Below are 23,154 nucleotides of genomic sequence, written 5' to 3' on the forward strand. Positions count from 1 at the left end.
TTTCATAGCATACTTTTAATTCTACAAGGGAAAAAAGATGATGATCTGATCTAATTTAATTTTGTTCTTAGCAAAAAAAATAAAGGGGGGGGGGGGGAGATCACTTGGCCAGCTGCTGTTCTGAGCACATGCAGAGCATGAAGGCTACGAGATAAGCTTTGAACTTTATGAAATCTCTCAGTGGTGTATGTTAATGAGTGCTGTTGGGAGACTTCTGAAACTTCTTGCTTCCAGTTGTATTAATTAGTGCACTGCTTCTGAACTGGCAAAACATCTTTTGATTGAGCTGTAACTCCAAACTAATAAGTACAAATGCATACAGTGTGTCTGTTGGTCCTGCTGCTGTGTAACAGATCAGGTGGACTTTAAGGGATTTAGCACTGGCAGGGTGACTGCTCAGAGTGTGACGTGCTCCAAAGGGCACCAGCTAATTCTGCAAAATATTTTTAGTGACAGAGCTTAGCACTGGAAGCTGAAGAGTTGCAACCTGCTTTTGATGCCAAGGTTTAGTATTGGCAATTGAAAAGTAGTAAAAAAGGAGAAATTCCTCTGTTTATGTGTAGAGTGCCTTTCTGGTGCCATGAGTAGGCATATCTAGCCTCTACAAGCAGAGAGGATTTGGGGAGGGAGGCTTTCCAGAGCTAAAAAGAAGGCAATCAGGGAAGCTTTGACTCTCACGCTTCAGAGATTTGCCTTGTGCAAGTCTACATTTTGCTTCTCAGACATTCAGATCTGCCTTATAATGAGTCAGACCACCAGATATAACCCAGTTATCTTTTCTGAAAAGTGGAAGGAGCTGTCCAAGATCTGAATATATGCTATATCATGACTCTGTAACAGGAAGCAAATGGAAGTTAATTTAACAGCTCTCAAAAAGATCAAGTGTTCAGCTAAAGTTAATGCTGGACTGTAGTCATATTTTGACTCTGCTGTCTGGGGCTGATGGGAGTTGTAGGCTAGATATTTTGAACTACAACTCCCATTTGTCTCATTTGGTTTAGCTGGCGGTCAGGCAGGATAGGAATTGTAGTCCAAAACATCTGGAGGAAATCATGTTGAGTCCTACATACTAATTTATAGCCATCTATGGATGTGTTATGTTTTGGAAGGCAAGCCACGTTGGTGAAGGGTCTGCAAATAGTGCAAAAATGTCTCATATGTCTCTCTTAATTCCCAAACATTTCCCCAGCATCACTTTTACTGCAAAACATATTGATGATTGGGGGAGATTTTCTCATACATGTAGATGTCTCTCCACCAAATATTAGGGAGGACCTTAAGAAAATATGCTCAAAGACTAAAAGATTCAATTTAGATATACTCCTGAAATTCTCAACTAAATTCTTTCTGTGAGTTGAAAGTTTTAAATTGCTTGTTCTTGTTTCTGAAGTGGAATAAATGCCTCGGGAATCCTCCATTGTTCCACTTACAATTTTCCAATCTTGAACAGAGCACTGTACACGCAGTTTCCTGCAGCTTTTAATTCCTTGAGTTAATTAATGTTGTCTCTCCATTTCTGTAGTACTATTGTATACATGCTGAATGTTAGAACACTGCAAATAATCGTTATGGTGTAACTGTATGTTATGGGTGCATCAAGATTCTTTTTTGTATGATGTTTTGCCATTCTGAAAGGGCACATCAACTAAACACCCAGGTGAAAGCTGCAGCAAACTTTGCATGCTCCATTTATGGAATTAATTCTATAAATCCCCCTAGTTAAACCAGAATTAGGGAGGGGTGTGATGCAGCACAGAGCACATCTATGAAACACTAAGGATATGAAGAAGGGAAAATCTGTTCTTATCCAATTCAGTCATGAATATATGCATCAGAATCTATGGCCAGCCATAGCAAAATACTTTGCAAGTGGTAGATGAAAATATAATTATTTATAGTACAGGCAGTAGTAGAAAGAGTTAACTTATGCACAGCTAGATGATGCCACCAAGAAGGGGCCACTTTGTCTGGAGTTACTTGTCACAAAGCACTTGGAACAATGCAGATCTGTCTCAGCTATCTTAAGAATATGGTTCATCTAGAAGTGGTTGAATCCTGTCAGGGGCTACTCATCAGAACCAAATTCTGCAAACTACAAGCAACCTCAGTTGCTCTTTAAACTCTCAGGTGCTCAAAAACACCATGAAGAACACAACAGCAGTTAGAATATACCAAGGCCTAGCAAAGCCTCTCTTCTCTTATAGAACTCAGGGACAATCCTATGAAGATGAATGTTGGAAGATTCGGGACAGACAAAAGAAAGTACTTCTTCTTAAAACACATAATCAAACTTTGGAATCCACTCCCACAAGAAATAATAATGGCCACCAGCTTGGATAGCTTTGGAAAGGATTAGACAAAGTCACAGAGGGGAAAGCTGTCATCAGCCACTAGCTGCAATGGCTAAGTTCTCTCTTCACTGATGGAGGTTGAGAATGCCCAGTAGGGAGAGTGCTGTTATACTTAGGTCCCAATTGCAAGTTTCCCCATGCACATCTGGTTGGTGTTTGTGGGAACAGGATGCTTGGCTAGATGGACCATTTGCTCGAACCAGCAGGATTTTTCTTATGTTCTTAAAAGAGTGAAAGAACAAGCTGAAGAAGGCCCTGAATCCACATCATAGCACACTTCAGCCCCATACAAAATGGAACCATTCACAATTGCCTATTAGTCCCCCGGAATCAAGGTAAAGGTAAAAGGTAAGGATCCCTAGACGGTTAAGTCCAGTCAAATGTGACTATGAGGTGTGGCACTCATCTCACTTTCAGGCTGAGGAGAGCCAGCATTTGTCCACAGACAGCTTTCCAGGTCATGTGGCCAGCATGACTAAACCGGCGGCTACCTATTTCTCTACTTGCACTGGTGTGCTTTTGAACTGCTAGGTAGATAGGAGCTGGGACAGAGCAATGGGAGCTCATCCCACCGCAGGGATTCGAACCACCAACCTTCTGATCGGCAAGCCCAAGAGGCTCAGTGGTTTAGACCACAGCGCCACCCGTGTCCTGATCCTCTGGAATAGGATGTACATGGATTAGGCACTTCACATAATCCAGCAAAGTCTCTCTTTAAACTCAAAAGTGGAAATGGAACAAGTACTTTATCCTATGAGGAATCGAGCTGACAAAATCCTGATGTTGGTACCACTCTTTGAAGAGAGGAACCCTTAGTATAGTGAAGTGGTAGATTCCTTTACAATTCATTTCATGGGGGGGGGGGGGGTGTGATTTATGGGCAGGTTCGATTTAACCTTCCCAGTCAAGGACGCTTGATCGTAGACTGCTTTATCTCATCTTTTGAACACAAAGAATCCTGTGATTATTGTATTACTATTTTTTTTAAAAAAGAAGAAGCTATTGTCCTATAATAGGACTTCAGGGTGATAAGCTGACACAATTACAACTGGATCCTGCTTTAGCTCTTCAAAAGGCCGATACATAAGCATGTTAAGCAACAACAAAAAGCACTCTTGGGCCTAATCAGTAGGTGTGGGTGTGCTGTTTGCAGAGACAAAGCAATACCAATCAAAGATGGATGTACATGTAGCATCCTCAGCATTCATCAATGCCATATGAAACAAAACATGTATAATAAGGGACCAGGCAAGGAAACGTAGCAAAAATCCAACACCTGCCTAAACTGTTTGCCCAGCAAGAGAAGTTATTTGCCAAAGGATCCCAAAGAAGGACGACTTTGCTGCAGTGTGATAGTCTCTTGTAGCAGTTCACATAGTTACAGAACTCATTTAACCCGAAGATGAAGCTACATTTGTTTGAGAACTCTATGAACCTTCATCTGACATGAATGTCTGGGTGACATACATACATATTAATGAACACCCAGTTGCTTTTTAAATAGATAGAGGGAACAGCAGCTACAGCTATGCAGCATTATTATTATTATTATTATTATTATTATTATTATTACTACTACTACTACTACTACTATTACTACTACTACTACTACTACAAGTCATACAGACATAGAATTTTCATCCCTGTTGCAAAAAAAAAAAAAATGTTTCAGAGACCAGGTAACTATGCAGTCAATGTTTTGGGATTTTTTATGGCAAGGGATGGGGGAAGAATTGTGGAACAAGAGACATATTTGCTCCACAATCTTGCTGTGCCATTCCATGGTTGCCAGCTGTTAAAATACTGTAATTTGCCCAAAGACTGAATGAAATAGAGCAGACACTATCAGTACAACATTAGTCCACAATGGGCACTTCAGTCTTAAAGGATATTGGCAAAATGTCAGGTGGTTACAAAATATGTTTGAAAGCAGATAAAGCTACATATACCATTGTGACATCCAGGCATGTGTTTTTGCCATAATTGAATACCACCCCTTTCATACAGGGATAGAAATTCTAGCCTGGCCTTCTTCCTTACATTCACATTTTCTTTGCGCAGGGATTTTTTTCCCCTTTGAGGGAGATTTCCATCATGAGTTGACAAGAGCCTCAGCCTTAAGAAAGAGAAGTGGGTATAATTGCATAGGAGAAATGGGAAAGGATCGTTTCCATAAGTATGATGTAGCAAACTAAATGCAGCCCTCCAGGCATAAATGGGAACCCACCAAGAATCATTCAACATTTCTGTTGCTTGTTTAACACAAATTGTGTGTGTTTGTGTGTGAGAGTGAGAGTGAGTTGCTAAGCACTTGGGCTTGTAGATTACTTCCAACTAGGTGTGTCACATGTTTTGCACAGGATATGAGCTGCTTTTTTAAGAAGCCTGTTTGATGCCTAAATTTCCTGATAGCAATGACCAATCAGACTTACCATTTAAGTGTCCTACTACCATTTTTTTTTTTTTTTTGCTAGGAACATAATTTAGAGGGAAACACCTCCTTCACAGCACTGAAGAGTTTGAGTTAATTGGATTTTTCTCCCAGGTGCTATCTTGCACATTGGCAGGAATAAGCAGTAAGAGATGGGAGTGGGTGGAATGAGAGGCTTAAAATTTCATCAACAATTGCAAAAAAGATAGTGGTTTACTAATTGCCTTTTTGTCATTTCCTGACAGCTTGTGTCGCTTATCGTTGAGCACAATCTGTCTCCAGGTAGTAACATGCAGATACATCAAGGCAGCGGGAGAGGGGAAAGCTTCTACCTGCAAGACATTCTTTGGATCACAGAACATCCCTGGATTCCCAATGCTGCCAACCTTTTCCCTTCCCTGAAAGAAACCCAACAAACCTAAAGTCCATACTCATCTTAAATTGTTTATTTTAAAATACAACATTTATCTATTAAGTTAAAATATTTATAACCCGCCCTTCTTTAGAATAAATGCCAGGGAAGGCTACAGAGTACAAAATGAAAAATACACTAATATACGCCATCAAAAAATTAAAGGTAGATTAACAATAGAACAGAACGTGTGATCCTTCCTGCACTGAAAAATAAAATGCATGCATAGAGGTTTAAAGCTGAAAGGTGTTCTAGGACAAGAGTTGTTGAAAGAAAAAAGGACATTATTCATGTATGCTACAACAGCGGCAAGAATCTTGATAGCTCAAAATTGGAAGACTGGAAAAGTACAATCAAAAGCACAATGGCAAGAAAAGTTGATGAACTATGCAGAGTTAGCAAAGTTAACAGACAAACTGCGTGAAAAGGACAATAGTGACTTTGAAAAAGAATGGGAACCCTTTAGAATGTATTTTCAGAAACAACAGAAAGAAATGGTCTCACTGGCAGGATTTAAATACACATTTACAATTTTATTTACAGAGAGCAAGAAGTACAACAATGTGATAACATCGTATCATATATATACAGTAGAATGTATCATCTGATGTAATAAACCAGAAATGGTAGTTGAGGGAAGTCAACAGGGAGGGGGGAAACTGGAAAATGTATGTTCAGCAATGATACTGAATATTTGTTTTGAGAAAAGAAAATTAATAAAATTTATTTTTTAAAAATAAATAAAGCTGAAAGGCAGGTTCATAGATAGTGCAAGGATTATTTGAACGGAATTGAAATTGCAGAAGTATAAGGAAATAGTACGAGTGGAGAAAGGGACACTCGCAGCTGTCAAATACCAACCCTCTTTTCATATGGGAAGGACTGAGACACAGAAGCACAGCATCTGCTTTGCATGCAAAAAGTTCCAGGTTCAATCCCCACCACCTCCACATAGTGATCCTAGCCTGAAAACCTGGAGATATTGTGCTAGCCAGCCTAGACAATACTGAGTTAGATGAACCAATGGTTTGGCTCCACATAAGGCAACTTTGTATGTTCCACCTGGAGCATAAAACCACCAATCAAAGAATTAAGTAATAATCACGCACTGGACTTAGGCTTGGAGAAGAGAACTGCTCTTCTCTGGGTCCAGTGGTTAAATAATTCCCTTCATATCAAGCAAGATGCTGCTGGATTATTATCAATTTAGGTTTCACAGTTTATATAGTCTTTAATTCATTTAAATGTATTAATGTATTAATTAAATTCATTTAATTAACATTGAACAAGCTCAAAGCATATGTAAACTGCTCTTCTCCAGAGAGTTCCTTCTGTTATGGATGCCAGGAAGAATGTCAGATGGTTTCAATAGCTTTTCTTTTTTTACCTCCATGAATGCATAACCTTTGTGTGCGTGTGTGTGTGTTCTGAGGGGTAGACTCGTGCTCTGCATGCTGAAGGTCTCAGCATCCATCTCAGACTTCTGCAGGCAGCACTGGGGGAAAGAAGTCTGTTTGAAATGCTGAAGAACCACTACCTGGCAGTGTCAGTAATTCTCAGTTAGGCAGACCAAGAGTCTGACTCTGGCTACATTCACGGTATACGCTCAAAGCACTATAATACCACTTTAGGTAGTCATGTGTCCCCATCCAATAATTCTGGGAGCTGTTAAGGGTGCTGAAAGCTCTTAGGAAACCCCTATCCCCCTCCCAGATCTCCAGAGTTGCTTCATCAGTCCCTCTTCACAGCAAACTCTGGAAATTGTAGCTCTGGGAATTGTTGTCATGGGCCAGGAGTCAGCTTCACCTGCTGAACAGAAGCCTGAATGGGGAGAAGGCAGAGTGACTCCACCTGGCCAGCCTGCAAGGACACAGAGGAGAAGGTGCTGATGAGAGCCAGCTGGCTTCAGCTTTCTTAAGCAGAGCATCCAGCAGCAGTCAGATGCTGGAAACAAAGCTTGTCATTCCTGCTCTGACCTTGCTGCTGCCTGCTCATCCGGATTGCCTGACCACATGGATTGCTGTTTGCCTGACCCTAGGACTGGATCTGACTCTGCCTCCAGGCAAGTACACCTCAGAGACTCTTCCAGTTGTCTGGTCTCCCACTCTACTGAGCTCTGCACATTGCTGCTAAGCAAAGAGACTATGACAATTGTAGCTTTAGAAATAAGGGTCTCCTAACAACTCTCAGCATCCTTAACAAACTAAAGTTCTCAGAATTGCGGGGGGGGGGGGAGCAATGACTGTTTAAAGTGGCATCATAGTGCTTTAAATGTATGGTGTGACTGTAGCCTGTGTGTTATAGAACACTGGGTTACAAATGTCTTAAATAAATACTAGCATGCATCTTTGCCCCCACGTATTCGGCAGTGCTTATTTCTGAACCCTGCTATTCAAGTAGTGCTAGGCTAAGGGGATGGATAGTGGCTCTTTTGTAAGAGATGCAGAGGAAACAGAGTCTGCCCCTGTTCTTCCACAAATGGATTTCTTCAGTTACAAAAAATCTAAGTGGGGCAGAATGTGCAGAGCTCTAACTACAGGATAGAGCCTTTGGAGTGGTAAAGCACAGCTTGTGAAACACATTTGCATGTGTGTTCGCTTTGGGTTAGAGGGGGAGAGAAAGTGGGAGAGCATTTGCCTCACGAGTAAGGATATAAAAATCTTTTATGTCAGGATGAGGGAAATTCTTTCTCAGATCTTTAAATTTTAAATTATCTGGGCTTAGAGATAGAATACATGTGAATCCTGTAAGTTCTGAAGTTTTCTCACCTTCCGAAGCTTTGATCTCCCTTCCAACAGGAAAAAATTCTGCCAGTACTTCTAAAGATACCGGACATTTTTTCTCCACTTTTACAGTTACTGGACTTTAAATGAATTTTCTTCTGCGCGACTGGAAGGGGGAAATGGGTTACACTTTTTGGCAATTTAAATACTATAAACCAGCAGTTAAGGAATGTGAATCTAAAATCCAATGAGAGACAAGTTATTACTCCCGTCTACTGAAGACAGTAAGGGAGAAAGTTCAAAATGTCCCAGAACATCAGCATCCTTGATGTACATTCTTCTTTGACAACCTGAACAGAGGCTTCACTTTGGATGAGTGTAATGTGTTATCATGTTATGCTTCTTGTCTCTTTAAAATCATACAATCCAGCTACAGCTGAAGCTGATGACAGGAGTGATGTGTCTCTCTGCCACAGCCAGACAGAGAGACAGGAAGGACCAGTCTCTGCTGCAGCAAGAGTAGCCAAGTTTATGAAGTGGTATTGGTGGAAAGATGGGGGTTCATTGGGAATTAGAAATATGAATATTGATCCCGTTGCTCTCTCAGTTATGTCTTAGGAGTTCCACAGCATCCAAAATAGGCTCACTATTGTGCCCAGAAATAACTGATCTGTTTTCTAACATGTGATCTCTGATCAGTGTTATTGAGACTAATGCAAGTTTGTGTCAGGAACACTCAATAATGTGTTAAGGTTCCTACGTTTGTCATGTGGTTCAAAATTCTATCTTATCAGCAAAGTAAAGGAACTGCTGTGAGACTTAGGGTGTTATTTGCTGAATTTTATGCAGAGCAGACCAGTTGAAATGAATGGACTTAACTTAGGCATGTTCATTAATTTCAGTGGATCTACTCTGAGTAAAATGTAATTGAATACCACCCTTGGATGATCATGGATCAATATGTTATAGGAAGCTGTGCCTTTGGGCATGTTCTCATTGGTCCAGGTGTGGTTTGGAACATGATGGCAGCTGTTTTGTACTGGCATCCACAACACTTTTATTGAAATATGAGGATAGACACTTCATTTTTTTATAAACAAAAAATCACTCTGTGTGTGGACAATTTTGGAGAAATTAAGTGGGTTACAGGGGGGTTGTAACACTTAACTTACTTTCAAGGAGGCCAGTGGGTGTTTGTTGTGAGTCCTTTCATTCTACAAAAGGTTTCTCCATTGGCTGTAGTCTTCCTAGGTGACCATGCTTCCTTGCTATCTTCTATTAGTCAATCCCATCCAACAGAACCTGGTAGGAGTTGTAGTTCAACAATATCTGGAGGGCCACAAGTTCCTTGCCCCTTATTTAGCAAAAGGATATATTACTTTACAATATTACACGTCCAACTCTCTGGAGACTGTGATCTACTCCCAGTAAAATAAAATGGCAATGATCTACCCATTGTCATTGCCCAGAGTTGTTGAGCTTTTTTTGGGAAGGAGTTAAGGAGTTATGATGGGCACCGGGGGATCTACCTGTCGATTGCAGTCGACCGATTGTACATCGAATAAGTGAAGCCATGCTGAATGGTGTGAAGTGCTGTAGAAGCATCACATGCACATAAGCACAGCAGGCCAGGTTCAGCTAACCCAAGGCACTAGTGGAAGCTAGAACAAGGACTGCTGCTGGCACAATGGGCCTTTCTTCTCTCTTCCCCTTGGCCATCTACATCTCCCCAAATTTGCTTGTAGGGGGTTGAGAGAAGACCTAGAACAATACACAGTTGGAGGAGAAGGGAAATAATTTAATATGGGAAGCAGACATTGAGTTCCAGCCAACGGCTGTTTTCTGAAGTTCAAAAGAGCTGCAATAGTTTGCTTTGACAAGGTTCAAATGAGATAATTAACTCTAGTGGATATGGATATTCAAGGTCATTCAGAGAGTTGTATAGCGTTATCATTTTTTGAACTAGAGAAACACAATTACTGAAAATCCACAGCGATCTTAAGGGCGGCCCTTTAGATTTTGTAAAGCGACAGCAGATTAGAAAGTCTTCAGTAAGGTGATAATCCAAGTCCCTTCCCCTCCCCAAGTGAATTCAAAAGGGAAATACAATCTCAGTGACTTTGTTTGGACAGGTAAAGGAAGGAGCAAAGACTAGGTCATTATGGACAAAGGCATGTAATGGAATAAGTTGATGGCATCAAACAAAGCCCCAAGTCAGACAAGGAGCTCTATTCTCGGCACATGTACAGGAGGAAGAATTAATGGGGGGCAGAGGGCAAAACTGCTGCCTTCTAGCACAGTGCTGAAAAGCATTAAAAAGCCCATTACAAAAAGCAAATACTTCTGGAATTAATAAAACTGGAAGATACCATTCTTGCTCCATATCAAAAGGCTAGGGAGGTCATGTTTCTAGGTAACCAATTTTCCGTGAATAGGAACTGTACTGGAGAACTGAGTTGTTGTACGATAGGAACTGGAACAGTCTGGTGCTTGATGTGTTACAAAACAAAACTTTTCTTAACCAGTTTGGCTCCTATATAATTTAGGGGGGGAAATTAAGCCATTAGCTCCTCTAAAGTGCTTTGAACATTGCCATGCATTGGGCCATCCCTCCTGCCAGCAAGATTGCTGTTACTTACCTGGATAGAATAAGGCTGGGGTGAGACAGTCTTAATGTTGGGAACGCATGGTTGCACTCCACAATCACCCCCCTTCCCTCTTTTATTCTTAGAAGTCCGGGGACAACAGATTATTGCAGTATTTAATGGCCATTTCTCTCCACTGATCCCAAAACTATGTTGTTATGCTTGATGATTAATTTAGATTGCAGTCCTAATCCAACTAACCTGGGTGTAAACCCATTGAATTTAATAGGACTTACTTTTAGTAGATGCAGTTAATATTGCGGTGTTGGTCACTCTGCTTGGTAGCATAACTGCCTGACCACTTTGTTAGGTATCATTCCTCATGAAACAGGAAAAGGGTGCAGATAACTTTAAGGACATTTTCTATGAGTTCTGGGTGTGGTTTTCCTGGCCAATTAGGCGCAGCTGGTGATGTGTATAAAGAGAGAAGTAGTTGCAGTTTGAATTCGCTTGCAGAAACAGAACACACACATGCTTTGTGTTTGTTGTTTCTATAGTCATAATAAAACTCTTGTTTGAGTATTTTACATCAGTCTTGTGGTTCTGCTGTCTGCTGCCAGGGAAAAATTCAACTCCCAATACACTTTTCCTAATAAAACTTGCTTGGAAATACAAAAGATCTAGTGAATGTGGAATGTGGAAGAACTATTAGATCCCAAATTCCCAAATTAGATCCCAGATTCTTACATTGATTACTTACCATGTAAATCCTTTGTATTTTCAATGATGTGGCTTTAAAAAGCACGAAAATATATGTATTCCTTCTCTATTCAGGTGTAGGGACTTCCGTGTGTTAAAGCTGTGCTAGTTAATGAGCAAAGACTGAAGAGGGTGCATTTTATTCTGGGCAAATATAACTGATGTAAAAAGGGTGGGATGTCATGCATGTTGCTGAAGTTAGCATGTCCATATTGCTCATGAAGCATGATTTCTGCCTACATTATATGCTTGAGGACTCTGTCCAGTCTAGTTGGGAGAAACTCAAGTGACAAGAGTTCCATATCTGCCCTGGGGTGATCATTTCACAGTCTAATGCATTTTCCTACAGAGAGAGTATTTTGTGATAGCCAACATAAATGTTCTTTTGCTCAGTTTCATCCATTTCCTCTTCACTGCACCCATTTGGAACTGTTAGTTTACCTGATGCTGAAAATGTAAATTGCAGAGTTTTCCACCTTGCTTAGGAAAGTATGGAATATCTTGACAGCAATTCCTGCCCCCCCACGCCCAATTTGCAGAAAAGAATATAGGTTGGGGAATCATACACTTCCTTTGTAAGCTTTAACGAGTCCGTACTTCAGATGAAATCGGCAACGTCCTTTTCAGTTAGAGCCGCTATTGCTTTAAACCCATCTATTTGTGTAGGCAAGAAAGCCTGGGCCCAAATGGAAATATTAGCCTTTTAAAACTCCTGTTTCTGTTTAAAGCAAGTGGAACTACAAGTGCCATTCAAGTTGTTTACAGAATTTTGAAAAGGTTACTTTGCTTAAGGTGCTTTTCTACAGTTAACATGCTTGGATTTTGAAGGCAGTTCCACCTGTATGCTTGAAAAATAAAGCACTGTAAGTGGGTGTCTGCTTCTGGGATACATCTAGCACAAGATGCTGTACCCATTGGTACCCATAAACTTCCTGTCGTAAATTGCATTGATATTTTTTGTTATATAGCAACATATAAATATTTTTTTTATAAATAAATGGAAAATAACTATTTCTATTCTGTTGAATGTGTCTTGGAGATAGAAGAAGGAAGCTCAAAGGAGGTGGAATGATAATAGAACCAGTTAATAAAAACATAGGATAGCCCTGCTAAATCAGGTAAAAGGTTCAGCTAATGTCGTATCCTGTCAGCCATGGTAGCCAACCCAATCCTTTCAGGAATCAAGGCATGAAGGCAATAGTCAACTCCCAGTACTGCTATTCAGTGGTGTAGTGCTTGGTGTTCCACATAGCCAACATGTGATACAGGTATCCTCCAATTTTCCTAGGAAATAATTCCAGAAAAGGTACCTTGAAGCCCACCCTCTCTGCAAATGTATCTGACAGGTGATGCAGCCCCTCTGAGGTTACCTCTGGGCCAAGTCTTTATTGGTTCCAAGTTGTACTATAGCAAGCGAAGGAAATGGCTGTTAACTTACCAAAAACGTGAAGTGACTTTATGTAGTGCTCCTTGAAAATTAGCTATATAGGACATGAGAAGGCTTTTTATAGAAACACTAGGATCCATTAGAATAGGGGTAGTCAACATGAAGTCCTTCAGATGTTTCAGACTATAGTTCCCATCATCCCTGATCACTTGCCACTCTGCCTGAGGCTGGTAAGAGCTATAAGGACAGGCAAATTCCTACTTACACACATTCTACTCACTTGTAGATACATATATGCACTGGGCTGGGAAATACTTTTTTAAAAAAACTGGATAGTCCCCATGACTCACAAGGAGACTCTCCCTGGAGCCCAAAGAGAGTGTCACTGAGGATGGAGGAAACCCCAAAGAGACCAGAGGCACAGTGGGACTTTGTTTAGCCTGCTCAGTCTCCCTGCCTAACAGCTGATGTGTGGGGTAGCACAGCAGCAGCAGCTACTGCTTTCCCACGTATTTTCCTGCCGGTCCCAGAGCTTCAATTCTGGTTTTGGATATTTTTGGGTACGGTATTTTTGTTATGGATTGAAGAGAGAGTGGCAGAGAGGGTGTTTAAAGGGTGTTTAGAGGGTGCTGCTCACTTTATAGGATTTCACTTACGTGTGCAGGAGCCCAGAATGCAACTCCCGTGTAAGAGGGGAGTCACTTGTAAAAGATGCCCTCAGCACTGGATCATACGTTTCCTATTTTTATGTTCATTTTTAAAAATTGTCTCTTGTGAAAAGCCTCGGTGTAAAACCTAACCTTCCTGACACAAGTCTTCTCCTTCTTCAGCTGTGGGATTTACTAGCTCATGATATAGTGATGGCATCCAACTTGGAAAGAGGATTATGTAAATTCATGGTGGAGACCAGTGGTGACTTCCAATTTGTCTCTGAGAACATAGACCTTTTGCCTGATCCAGCAGTTCTCTTCTTAGATTCTTAAGGAGAAAAATACATTGCAGTTCAATATATGAAATGTGCCTCTTGAACACTGTGTTTTACCACTTGCTAAGCAAATTGAAGTGAGATTTAATAGTTAATCCTTGGGAAAACTGGTGGAGCAGTTTTCAAGCTATCTATTGAATTTGCTGTCACTGCTGAATGATCAATAGTCTAGGTGAAAAAATGTACACAGGTACTTACATTAGGCATGGTGGGTGCAAATACAAGCTGGATTTTAGGAAGTTATTTAGAATGTTTGATCACATTCAGAGGGGAGTGAGCCTGTCCTTGTGTGCATGTCCATGCATCACATGTATGTATGCTCATATATCCTACCTTGTTTCCATTTGTAGAATGGCATGTGTGTAGAAACAGGCATGTTTTCTTCCGTTGAGAACTATTCAAATTGTGTTTCGCTTGAAAAGACCAATCTAAACTACAGTGTCACCTAGCATGTATCATTATTTGGACCTCTGCCATCTTAACATCAGAAAGTATGAATTCAACATGATAAGAAAGGAATGGTTTGTGCACATTCCGGGTTCACTGTCTCAGTGAGAATAGTTTTTTGCTCGCTGGCAGATCTAGCCTCTCAATCTGTGGCAGATGCAGTACTGTTCTCCTGAATCAGGCCATAGCACCCATTCAGCCTGTTGAAGCAAAACTGTCAGCAGCTGAATTTCAATTCCAGTCACAGGAATGAAGGCTCTTAAGGGGATTTTGGTTTATTGCACATGAGTACAATAAATTTTGTTTTGCTTAGACTGGACTTAGATAGATCTAATTTAACTATATTGCCACTGGGGCTTTTCTGTGCTGTTTGGCATCATATATTTATTGGGGAAAATGAAGGAACAAAATCAGCTTTGAGCAGAAAAGTAAATTTGCCCCACTAGAATCAGCTGTATAATGTCTACCTTGTGTTCTGAATTGGAAATGTGGAATGAATAATTAACTCTGTGTATTGCATAAGATGCTGGTCCAGGTTTCAGTTGGTATTTAGTATCCACGATGGGACAAGGAGCTGTGTTTCCAAGACATCCCAGGACCATGGATATCTCAAATATCTCAAGGGCTGTCACATAGAAGAGGGAATAAGCTTGTTTTCTCCTGTTCTGGAGGACTCGTACCAATGACTTCAAGTTACAAGAAAGGAGATTCCAACTAAACATCAGGAAGAACTTTCTAACAGTAAGAGCTATTCGACAGTGGAACGGTCTCCCTTGGGAGGTTGTGGACTCTCCTTGCTTGGAGGTTTTTAAGCAGAGGTTGGATAGCCATCTGTCATGGATGCTTTAGCTGAGATTCCTGCATGACAGGAGGTTGGAATAGATGACCCTTGGGGTCCCTTCCAACTCTACCATTCTGTGGTGGCTACAGCTCCCATGTCTTATGATCTCTAGATGTTTCAGGTGCACTGCACATTAAATACAGCAGCTGAAGCCTTGTTGAAACCAGCAGCCTTTGGAGCCAGGATGTATCCTTCCTCAATAATCCCCAAACCTCCATTAAGCAGTGCAAAGTAAGGGGGATTGTAGGAAGGGTCCCATCCATACTGGGATAGGGACAGGCCATTGGAAATCTGCTGATCACATCTTCCTCCCAGGAACATCATTTAGAGTATGAGAGGGCCTAAAAGGCTCAGATACATTCAGAATAATAATTTTGTTAAAAATGTATTAATGTAGAAAATAAGATGCAGGCCCTCCTAATTCATGTTAAATGGAGATATTATGAATCAAACACAGAAGTCCAGCACACGAAAAGGTCACACCAAAGTGAGGCAGCATGTTGATAAATGGTGCTAGATCTTTAACAGCCATGTTGAAAAGCCATCTACAAGCCAAGCCACGTTCACATAAAGGAGTCAATAAAATTACTGCAAATTCACAGATGACAAGCTGTAGATAATGAGATGATTCATATGTATACGGGGGTGATGGAGGAAAGACTCTGATTTTGTTGGGCAAATTGCTTGATATGAACATCTTGCCTTGCTCTAGTCACAACAATGAGTCACATTTTGCACCAGCTGTGAGCTTGTGTTGTTTTTCATTTTTTTCCTTAATGATACATTTTTGTTTAATATATTTACCCAGGAAGGGATTTAGATGGAACGAGCATTCCCCTGCCAGCTTGATTCCAAGCATTGACACTTGGCGACATGATTCTGATCAACAGGTGGTGGCGGCGGCACAAAATGGGCAGCAGGAAGGTGGGGGGAGCTGGAGTCTCTGCATTCATTAGTTCTAGCAAATGCGGAGTGTACATCTGCATGGGCAAGTTGAAAGAAAAGAAATGGAAAGCATTTCTGAACATATATGTGACAAGAGCATATGGAGTCCTATCAGAAAAGAGTGTCATAAAGAAGCAGAAGAGAGAAAAAACAGTATCAGCAGTGTTCCTTCCGATCTTCTGTTGTGTGATTTGCTTTTAAAACTGGAGGTTGTTTGTTTTTACGTGCTGTTGGCTTTGCTTCTTACTCTGTTCTTCTTTTTACGTATGTTGTACCTTTGTCTTGGGACGTGGGTGGCGCTGTGGGTGAAATCACAGAGCCTAGGACTTGCTGATCAGAAGGTTGGCGGTTCGAATCCCCGCGACAGAGTGAGCTGCCATTGCTCGGTCCCTGCTCCTGCCAACCTAGCAGTTATAAAGCACGTCAAAGTGCAAGTAGATAAATAGGTGTCACTCCGGCGGAAAGGTTAACGGCGTTTCTGTGCGCTGCTCTGGTTCGCCAGAAGCAGCTTAGTCATGGTGGCCACATGACCCGGAAGCTGTTTGCCGGCTCCCTCGGCCAATAAAGCGAGCTGAGCGCCACAACCCCAGAGTCGGCCGCGACTGGACCTAATGGTCAGGGGTCCCTTTACCCTTTACCTTTACCTTTGTCTTATTTTGTATTCTGCCAGTTTTGGGTAAAGCGACCTTGTGCACTTCTGTAGAAAGGTGGGGCATGAATTAATTAGTAATTATTTTTATTAGTGTATGCTTTTTCCATATATTATTTCTTTATATGGAAAGAATTGGTATCTGATGCTTTGACTAAGGCAATGGTAGCTGGCATGATGTCCTCCAGATGCTGCTGGAGTACAACTCATGTGGCCGGTGGTCAAGGGTGATGGGAGTTGTAATCCGACACCTTATGGAGGGCATGACCTGCCAGTCAGGGATTATGGGAGTTGTAGTCTAACAACATCAGGAGGGAACCACATTTGGTAATGTGAACTAAGGTAAATGGTGATTATTTAACAGTTATGACATGGTCCCTTCAGGAAGTTTCTGCATAAACCTACTTATTTTCTGTATTTTGATAACCTACAACTGAATGGGATTGTGCAATATTCACCTGAATCCTCTTTGTCAATCCATGCAGCCAACTAATTCAAATGATGATTTGTGCCAATCATTTGGGCCTCTGGGCAAAGGATTCAAACAGTTGCCTCATCACCCACCAGAATTAAGCCTTGCTAGTGGTGGTAATAGTTGTAGTAGGTAGTGGCAGTAGTGGTAAACAGTAATAGTAAATACGGAGAAAGCAACTGAAGTCTTCTTTGTTCAAACATGTGCAGTATTTTTACGGCACCATGAAACCACCCAAATTAGATACTACTTTTTTTTTAAGGTAGAGGAAGCCAATTAGCAAAATCTTTTACCTGTTACGATTGAGGTAATCCTTTTAGTTTCAGGAATACTGTCTCAAGAGTACAAATAGGCTTTGATGCAGGACATTCATGGTTCAATCTCCTGCTGTTCTTTTTAATGTTTTAGACCACTCCCCTTCCCAGGGGGAAGGAGTTGCTGGCAGGCTATGAGCCCTCCCCATGAACAGCAGGATTCCCAGCTGCTTCACACTCCATGGCCGACCAATCAGGTCAACCTGGGGGCGTGGCTCACCTGGATTTAAACCTCCACGTGGTTGGTCTTGGTCTCCTTTGCCTCCTGCACTGGATCTCTCACCCACCCGCCCCAATTTTATGCATTCTCCATTTGGCCTTGCTATGAACTACAGTTGGTTGCCTGTTTGCGAGGGCCAGGTATGAATTTTCCCACTTGGCAAACTGGCACCAGCCATGTGTTTTTTGCCTGCCTTGTAGCAATCATCACAACTTTGTAAGGTTTGGCGGTTAGGCATTGGTAAACCTGGTTTGTGGGAGGGGAGGCTGTGGCCTTCGCCTGCCCCTCCTATTTAAGGGTATTCCGTTAAAGGGATCTGGGGGTGTGGTTCCTGTCTGAAGCCCGGGCATGGGCTAGGGCCATGCCCTGACCCCATCAGGGACCTGGCGGGGGGGGGGCCCTCACAATTGATGTACATCAATAGGGCTTCCCCTACTGGTGGTTGACCCTTATGAGACTACCTGAGTGACGGGCAGGAATCAGATATAGTTGGTTCAGTTCCAATGCCTAAGCCAAAACCGCTCACATCTGAATCCAATAAAGTTGTGGCCTAATTTATCCCATTAACCCAGAACATTGGTGTCCATGTGTTTCATTAGCTAAGGAATGGGAGGGGGGGCTCGGGGAATCCAATCTTCATGACTTCCTATACACAATGCCTTGATTCTTGCCTCACAGACTAATGAGCAGATTGGAATTTAGCTATCCCACAAAAGTTCCGCTATCCTATGGTTGCGGTTCTTTAATTATTGTAAAAATGCCTCTAAGTTGCTTCACTTATGATTGATGTCAATGATGCAACTTATAGCACAGATGACTGTGATTTGTTGTTTGTCCTTTGGAATAATGCATGATTTATTCTTGGACATTAGTATTACATTAGTTTTAAAAAGGAGGCACAGTTTGGAAAGAGACAGATGTACCATTCCTTAAGACTTTTATAGCAGCCAGGAGGAAGCTGCTCCACAAGGAGGATCATAGGGTTGTATCCTGCATAGGGCTAAGTAAGGCATCCCATCAGTGCAAGGATTTCTGCTTCTGCAGTTGGACTACCCCCTCCCTCTCTGTTTCCCATAAATCTGTTATAGGGGTTCCTCAACCCCCTGCAGGAGATTTGAGGAGGGCTCAGGGCGAATCCAGTGGGAGGAGGGATCAAACTCTCACTACAGAAGTAGAAATTGTTGTACTGACAGGATGTATTGGTTTAATACAGCCCATGGTGATTTGAGATTGGGATTAATCCTTTGCCCAAATGGCAACGCTGACTGGAAAATTCAGGAATCAAGAGGACAAAACACTACAAAAGAATGGGGAAAAAATTATAACTTACCTAAGAGATCACTGTAAGCAGATGGAATCATTGGGAGGATTTTGATTTCACTTCTATGTGTAATAATTACCATGGACAATATGGAGTGATGTAAAATGTAGACTTTGGAAGAAGATGCAGTTTTAAATGCAGTTTAAAAATGGGACTCCAGGGGGGTGGGGGGGAAGCCCTGAGATTCAGAGGAATCTCTGTATATGGTGATATATTGGGATTTTTATAACTTTGTATTGGAAAAAATAAAATAAAAACAATTTCAAAAAATAAAATAAAAATCCTTTGCCCTACCATCTTTGCTGAGGAAAATTGCTTACCTTTGACACGTTTGTTTTTCCCTTCCAGTCAGAGGTTCCCCCTTGCTTCCCCACCTACTATTCCACGCCATTGCTCTTCTTCATTCGGATTTTTATTTCAAAAAATCCTACTGGGTTTTGTAGTTCTGAGGGGTGGGAGTTGTTTTGGAAAGAAACAAAAACAAAGACTGTGCCCTGCTGGGCAGCAAGTCTTTGCATGTCTATCATGGGAGTCCATGGATTGCAGCCATGGTGATTAACAAAGGGCATAATTCTGACTGTGTTTCAGCAATACAAAAGTGTAAATGCGGCAATAACAGGATAAGGAGTTTGGGTCAGAAATCTGTTCTTACATTTGTGATTTTCTTTGACCAGCTATTGTCTTCAGAGATTTCTCCCAATTAAGTGATGTTGTGCTTCAGTAATCACTAGGGGGTGAATCTTTCATTACATTTCATGAAATAAGGGACACTGGGGAAGGTTCTGCAAAAAATAGAGAAGTCTCCAGAATGCTTTTCAGAGCCTAAACTCCATTGAAACATGTTGTTGCAGGAAGTAATATACACCTGCTTCTTCAAAAAGGCAACAGATCTCATGTCAATGTTCAGTAGGCAATCCCTCTTTCCAGGGAATTTAGGGAATTGTAGCTCTGTGAATGGAATAAAAAGGTAAAGGACCCCCAGCAGTTAAGTCCAGTCGCGAACAACTCTGAGGTTGCGGCGTTCATCTCGCTTTACTGGCCAATGGAGCCGACGTTTGTCTGCAGACAGTTTTGCTGGGTCATGTGGCCAGCATGACTAAGCCGCTTCTGGTGAAGCCAGAGCAGCGCATGGAAACGCCATTTACCTTCCCACCAGAGCCGTAACTATTTATCTACTTGCACTTTGACGTGCGTTCGAACTGCTAGATTGGCAGGAGCTAGGACCGAGCAACGGGAGCTCACCCCGTTGCGGGGATTTGAACCACTGACCTTCTGATCGGCAAGCCCTAGGCTCAGTGGTTTAGCCCACAGCACTACCCGGGTCCTGTGAGTGGAATAGAGGTCTCCTAAGAACTCTCAGCACCCTTATCAAGCTACCGTTCCTAGGATTATTTGAGGGAAGTCATGACTGTTATGGTATAAAAGTACTTTTAAATGCATAGTGCAGAGGGAACCTGATATGGCAAATGCAAGACAGAGACTTGAGGCTCTAACAACTAACAAATATATTGTGGTGTAAGCTTTCCTTAGCTGAAACTCACTTCATTCACTCTAGCAAAATGGGCTTTGGCTCATAAAAGCTATATGCCATAGTAAATATTTTAGTCTTTAAGATGCTGCAAGACTCTTAGTTATAAATAGGCCACAAATTTATAGGCAGTAAATGCCTGGTTTTCTTCACAAGTAATGCCAGATGGCACAAATAAGTGCAAGTTATGTGCTCTGTGGGATAAACATAGAACTGATATGGGCCGATTTCCTGCTGGAATTTGGACACTTGATAAACATGTAAAGTTCTATTTTGGACCTGTGCAGTGTGCAGGCAATCCACATTTTTAGAACAGCCATACATATGATCCCCCAAAATGTACTGAAAATAAAAGACGCAGTTGCAGTGCTGGAGCTACAAATATTTAGGCCATATGGAAGAGCAGGGTGTAGGATATAAATAATAAAGTGCCCCCTGCATATTTCACCAAAGGTCAAGAGCTGTTAAATGGCACAGCCAAGTCTGATCTGTTTTCCATTTGCCAAAAAGACAGTCAACTTGAGCCAACTTGTCCTCTGTGGAAACTGAATGGCGTGTTAGTGCAACATTTAATAAGTGGCCTAAGCTCTTCCAATTTTCAGTTTTGGTTTGGCTCTTCTTCACAGTTTTTTTATTGAAGAGGATTTAATGCTGGCTCTGGGTCAAATTGTGAAAGTCTATTAACGGGATTTTACAGTCTTACATCCTGATTACATCTATGAATTTGGGACATTGTTAAATGCTGTCATCTTGCAAATGCCCTCAGTAAAATGGCTATGTTAAGGCATTGCTAATTGCAGCCTCAAATTTCTACAGATAAAAGAGAGTTATGTTTGAGGTCTTAAAAACATTCTAATCCTCCCCCCATCCTTTTTTTAGATCCTACTTATTTCAGTCTCCAGTGCCTTTTAATGGTTTTCTATGTTTATTTTGTGTAAGTATCTTGATTACAAAGCAGATAACACTGAACGATATCATTAAATGCATTGACAGTACTATGTGTCACCCCATTATCCATTCTGTATTTGCTGACAGCAAAATTTCCCCTAGGAAAATATCTACCACCATTAAAAACCAAGGGCTAGAGTCAACCCGAACTATCAACATGCCACACACAAGTTACACAAAAATACCACATGACTGATTTGATAAATGAATATTCTTAACACAATCTCCTCCATACACAGCATAGATGTGTGGACTGCACCATGTCTGTTGGTTCTCCCTTATCTGCACATTCAACCGCCCATCTGTCAAGGGACACACAAATGCAAACTTCTTGTGCAGAGTACTGACAAATGTAAAAGTGTACACACAAAGGCACACCTTTACAGGCTTTCCATTGAATGTGCAGATATCAGAGACAGCAGACCAGGCAGTGCCAATCGTGGGCCCAACAGGTGTGTGGTACCACTCCCACTCAACAGATTAGCGCTAATACAACAGGATTTTCCTATATGTATCCTTCACCATCCCCGTATCTGCTCAAGTGAGTTGGGGGAATGCTCAGAACAGATTTATGGGGTGCATGGGGGTAAGAGAGAGGGAGATTGTTCCATCAATGTAAGGACTTCTTCCTGAGCAATGGAACAATTTTGTTAGTACCACAATGAATACAGCCCATGTCTATGCATGGAAAGGACTTTGTACAGAGAACTGTGGTGTCCACCATCTAGTGTTCTATAAGCAGAAGGCAATAGCTATCAAGGAATCAGTGCATTTAAAATAATTTGGAGGGTGGGTGTGGATGCTTAAAATTGATTACAACAGTAGCATAGCACCATAGTCATTTTTTATAAGGGGGGGGAGAGCACAGTTACTTTCTTCCAAATTGTCTTTAGTGTTTTGACTGTATTTAGGCAACCAGACAAAACTCATCCTTTTATACACTCACTGTGGGGTGGGAAACACAGGGAACTGGGTGAGAAGATTAGCTGTTCAATCACTGTGCAATTCTCAGAAGGATAGCTGTTGAAAAAACAATTGTGTGTCTAGTGCTTTAAATGCGATTCAGTTCCATGTGCATCCTACCAAACATTGATGGAAACATATCTTGTGATAGGAAGAACTAATTATTTGCATCCTCCCTGAGACTCATGTAATGAAGAAAAATAAACTTAACAGTGCTAAATTAGACTGTTAATACTAGCAGTTTTTCCTCAACATTTTTTTTGCAGTATGGAAGCAAAAAATAGGGATGGACAAAATAGTCTAACTCGATATTGGGTCATTCCTTTCTATCTGATGCTGTTCAAGAATCATAATGCCATACCACAGCATCTATAATCTGTGCCTATGTCCTAATACTTGATTTGTTTGTACGCTCATTTTATTTCTGAAATTCCCAACCTTCAGCAGTCAGCTGGCATTCCCAAGGGAGAGCTGGGTCTTCCACTATACTAGATAATGGAAGTCCATTTTGGCTCTTCTTAGGCATTGCTTAGTAATAATGACTCTTATGATTTTTATTGGAAGTGTTTAGGAGAACCTGGCACACTTCTACTGCCATGTCCAGCATAATGTTCCTGTACTCACATTTTACAATTTGCAACATCATCTTGTGCTTTGTGTGGAGGAGCGGCAGTTCAGTTTTAGCATAGAAGCTTTGCATGCAGAAAGCCCCCAGTTACATCTTTGGTGTCTCCAGGTAGAGCTGGAAATGGATCTGACCTGAATCCCTGGAGAGCTGCTGCTAACCGTTGACCTCATTTTCTATAAGGCAGCTTCCTGTGTCCCTGTGTGACATTCTAGCTTGTGACTTGCCCTGCCCTAAGGCCTGAGGTG

At 41.5% G+C, this 23,154-nt stretch overlaps 1 protein-coding gene across 1 annotated transcript in view; it reads left to right on the plus strand.

The window, feature by feature from the left end:
- PTPRT (protein tyrosine phosphatase receptor type T) overlaps positions 1 to 23,154 on the plus strand; it is a 594,790-nt gene that overhangs the window by 181,080 nt on the left and 390,556 nt on the right. The gene's annotated exons all lie outside the window — the stretch shown is intronic.

The sequence above is a fragment of the Podarcis tiliguerta genome (genome assembly GCF_965153285.1).
Source record: "Podarcis tiliguerta genome assembly, chromosome: 6".
Lineage (NCBI taxonomy): Eukaryota > Metazoa > Chordata > Lepidosauria > Squamata > Lacertidae > Podarcis > Podarcis tiliguerta.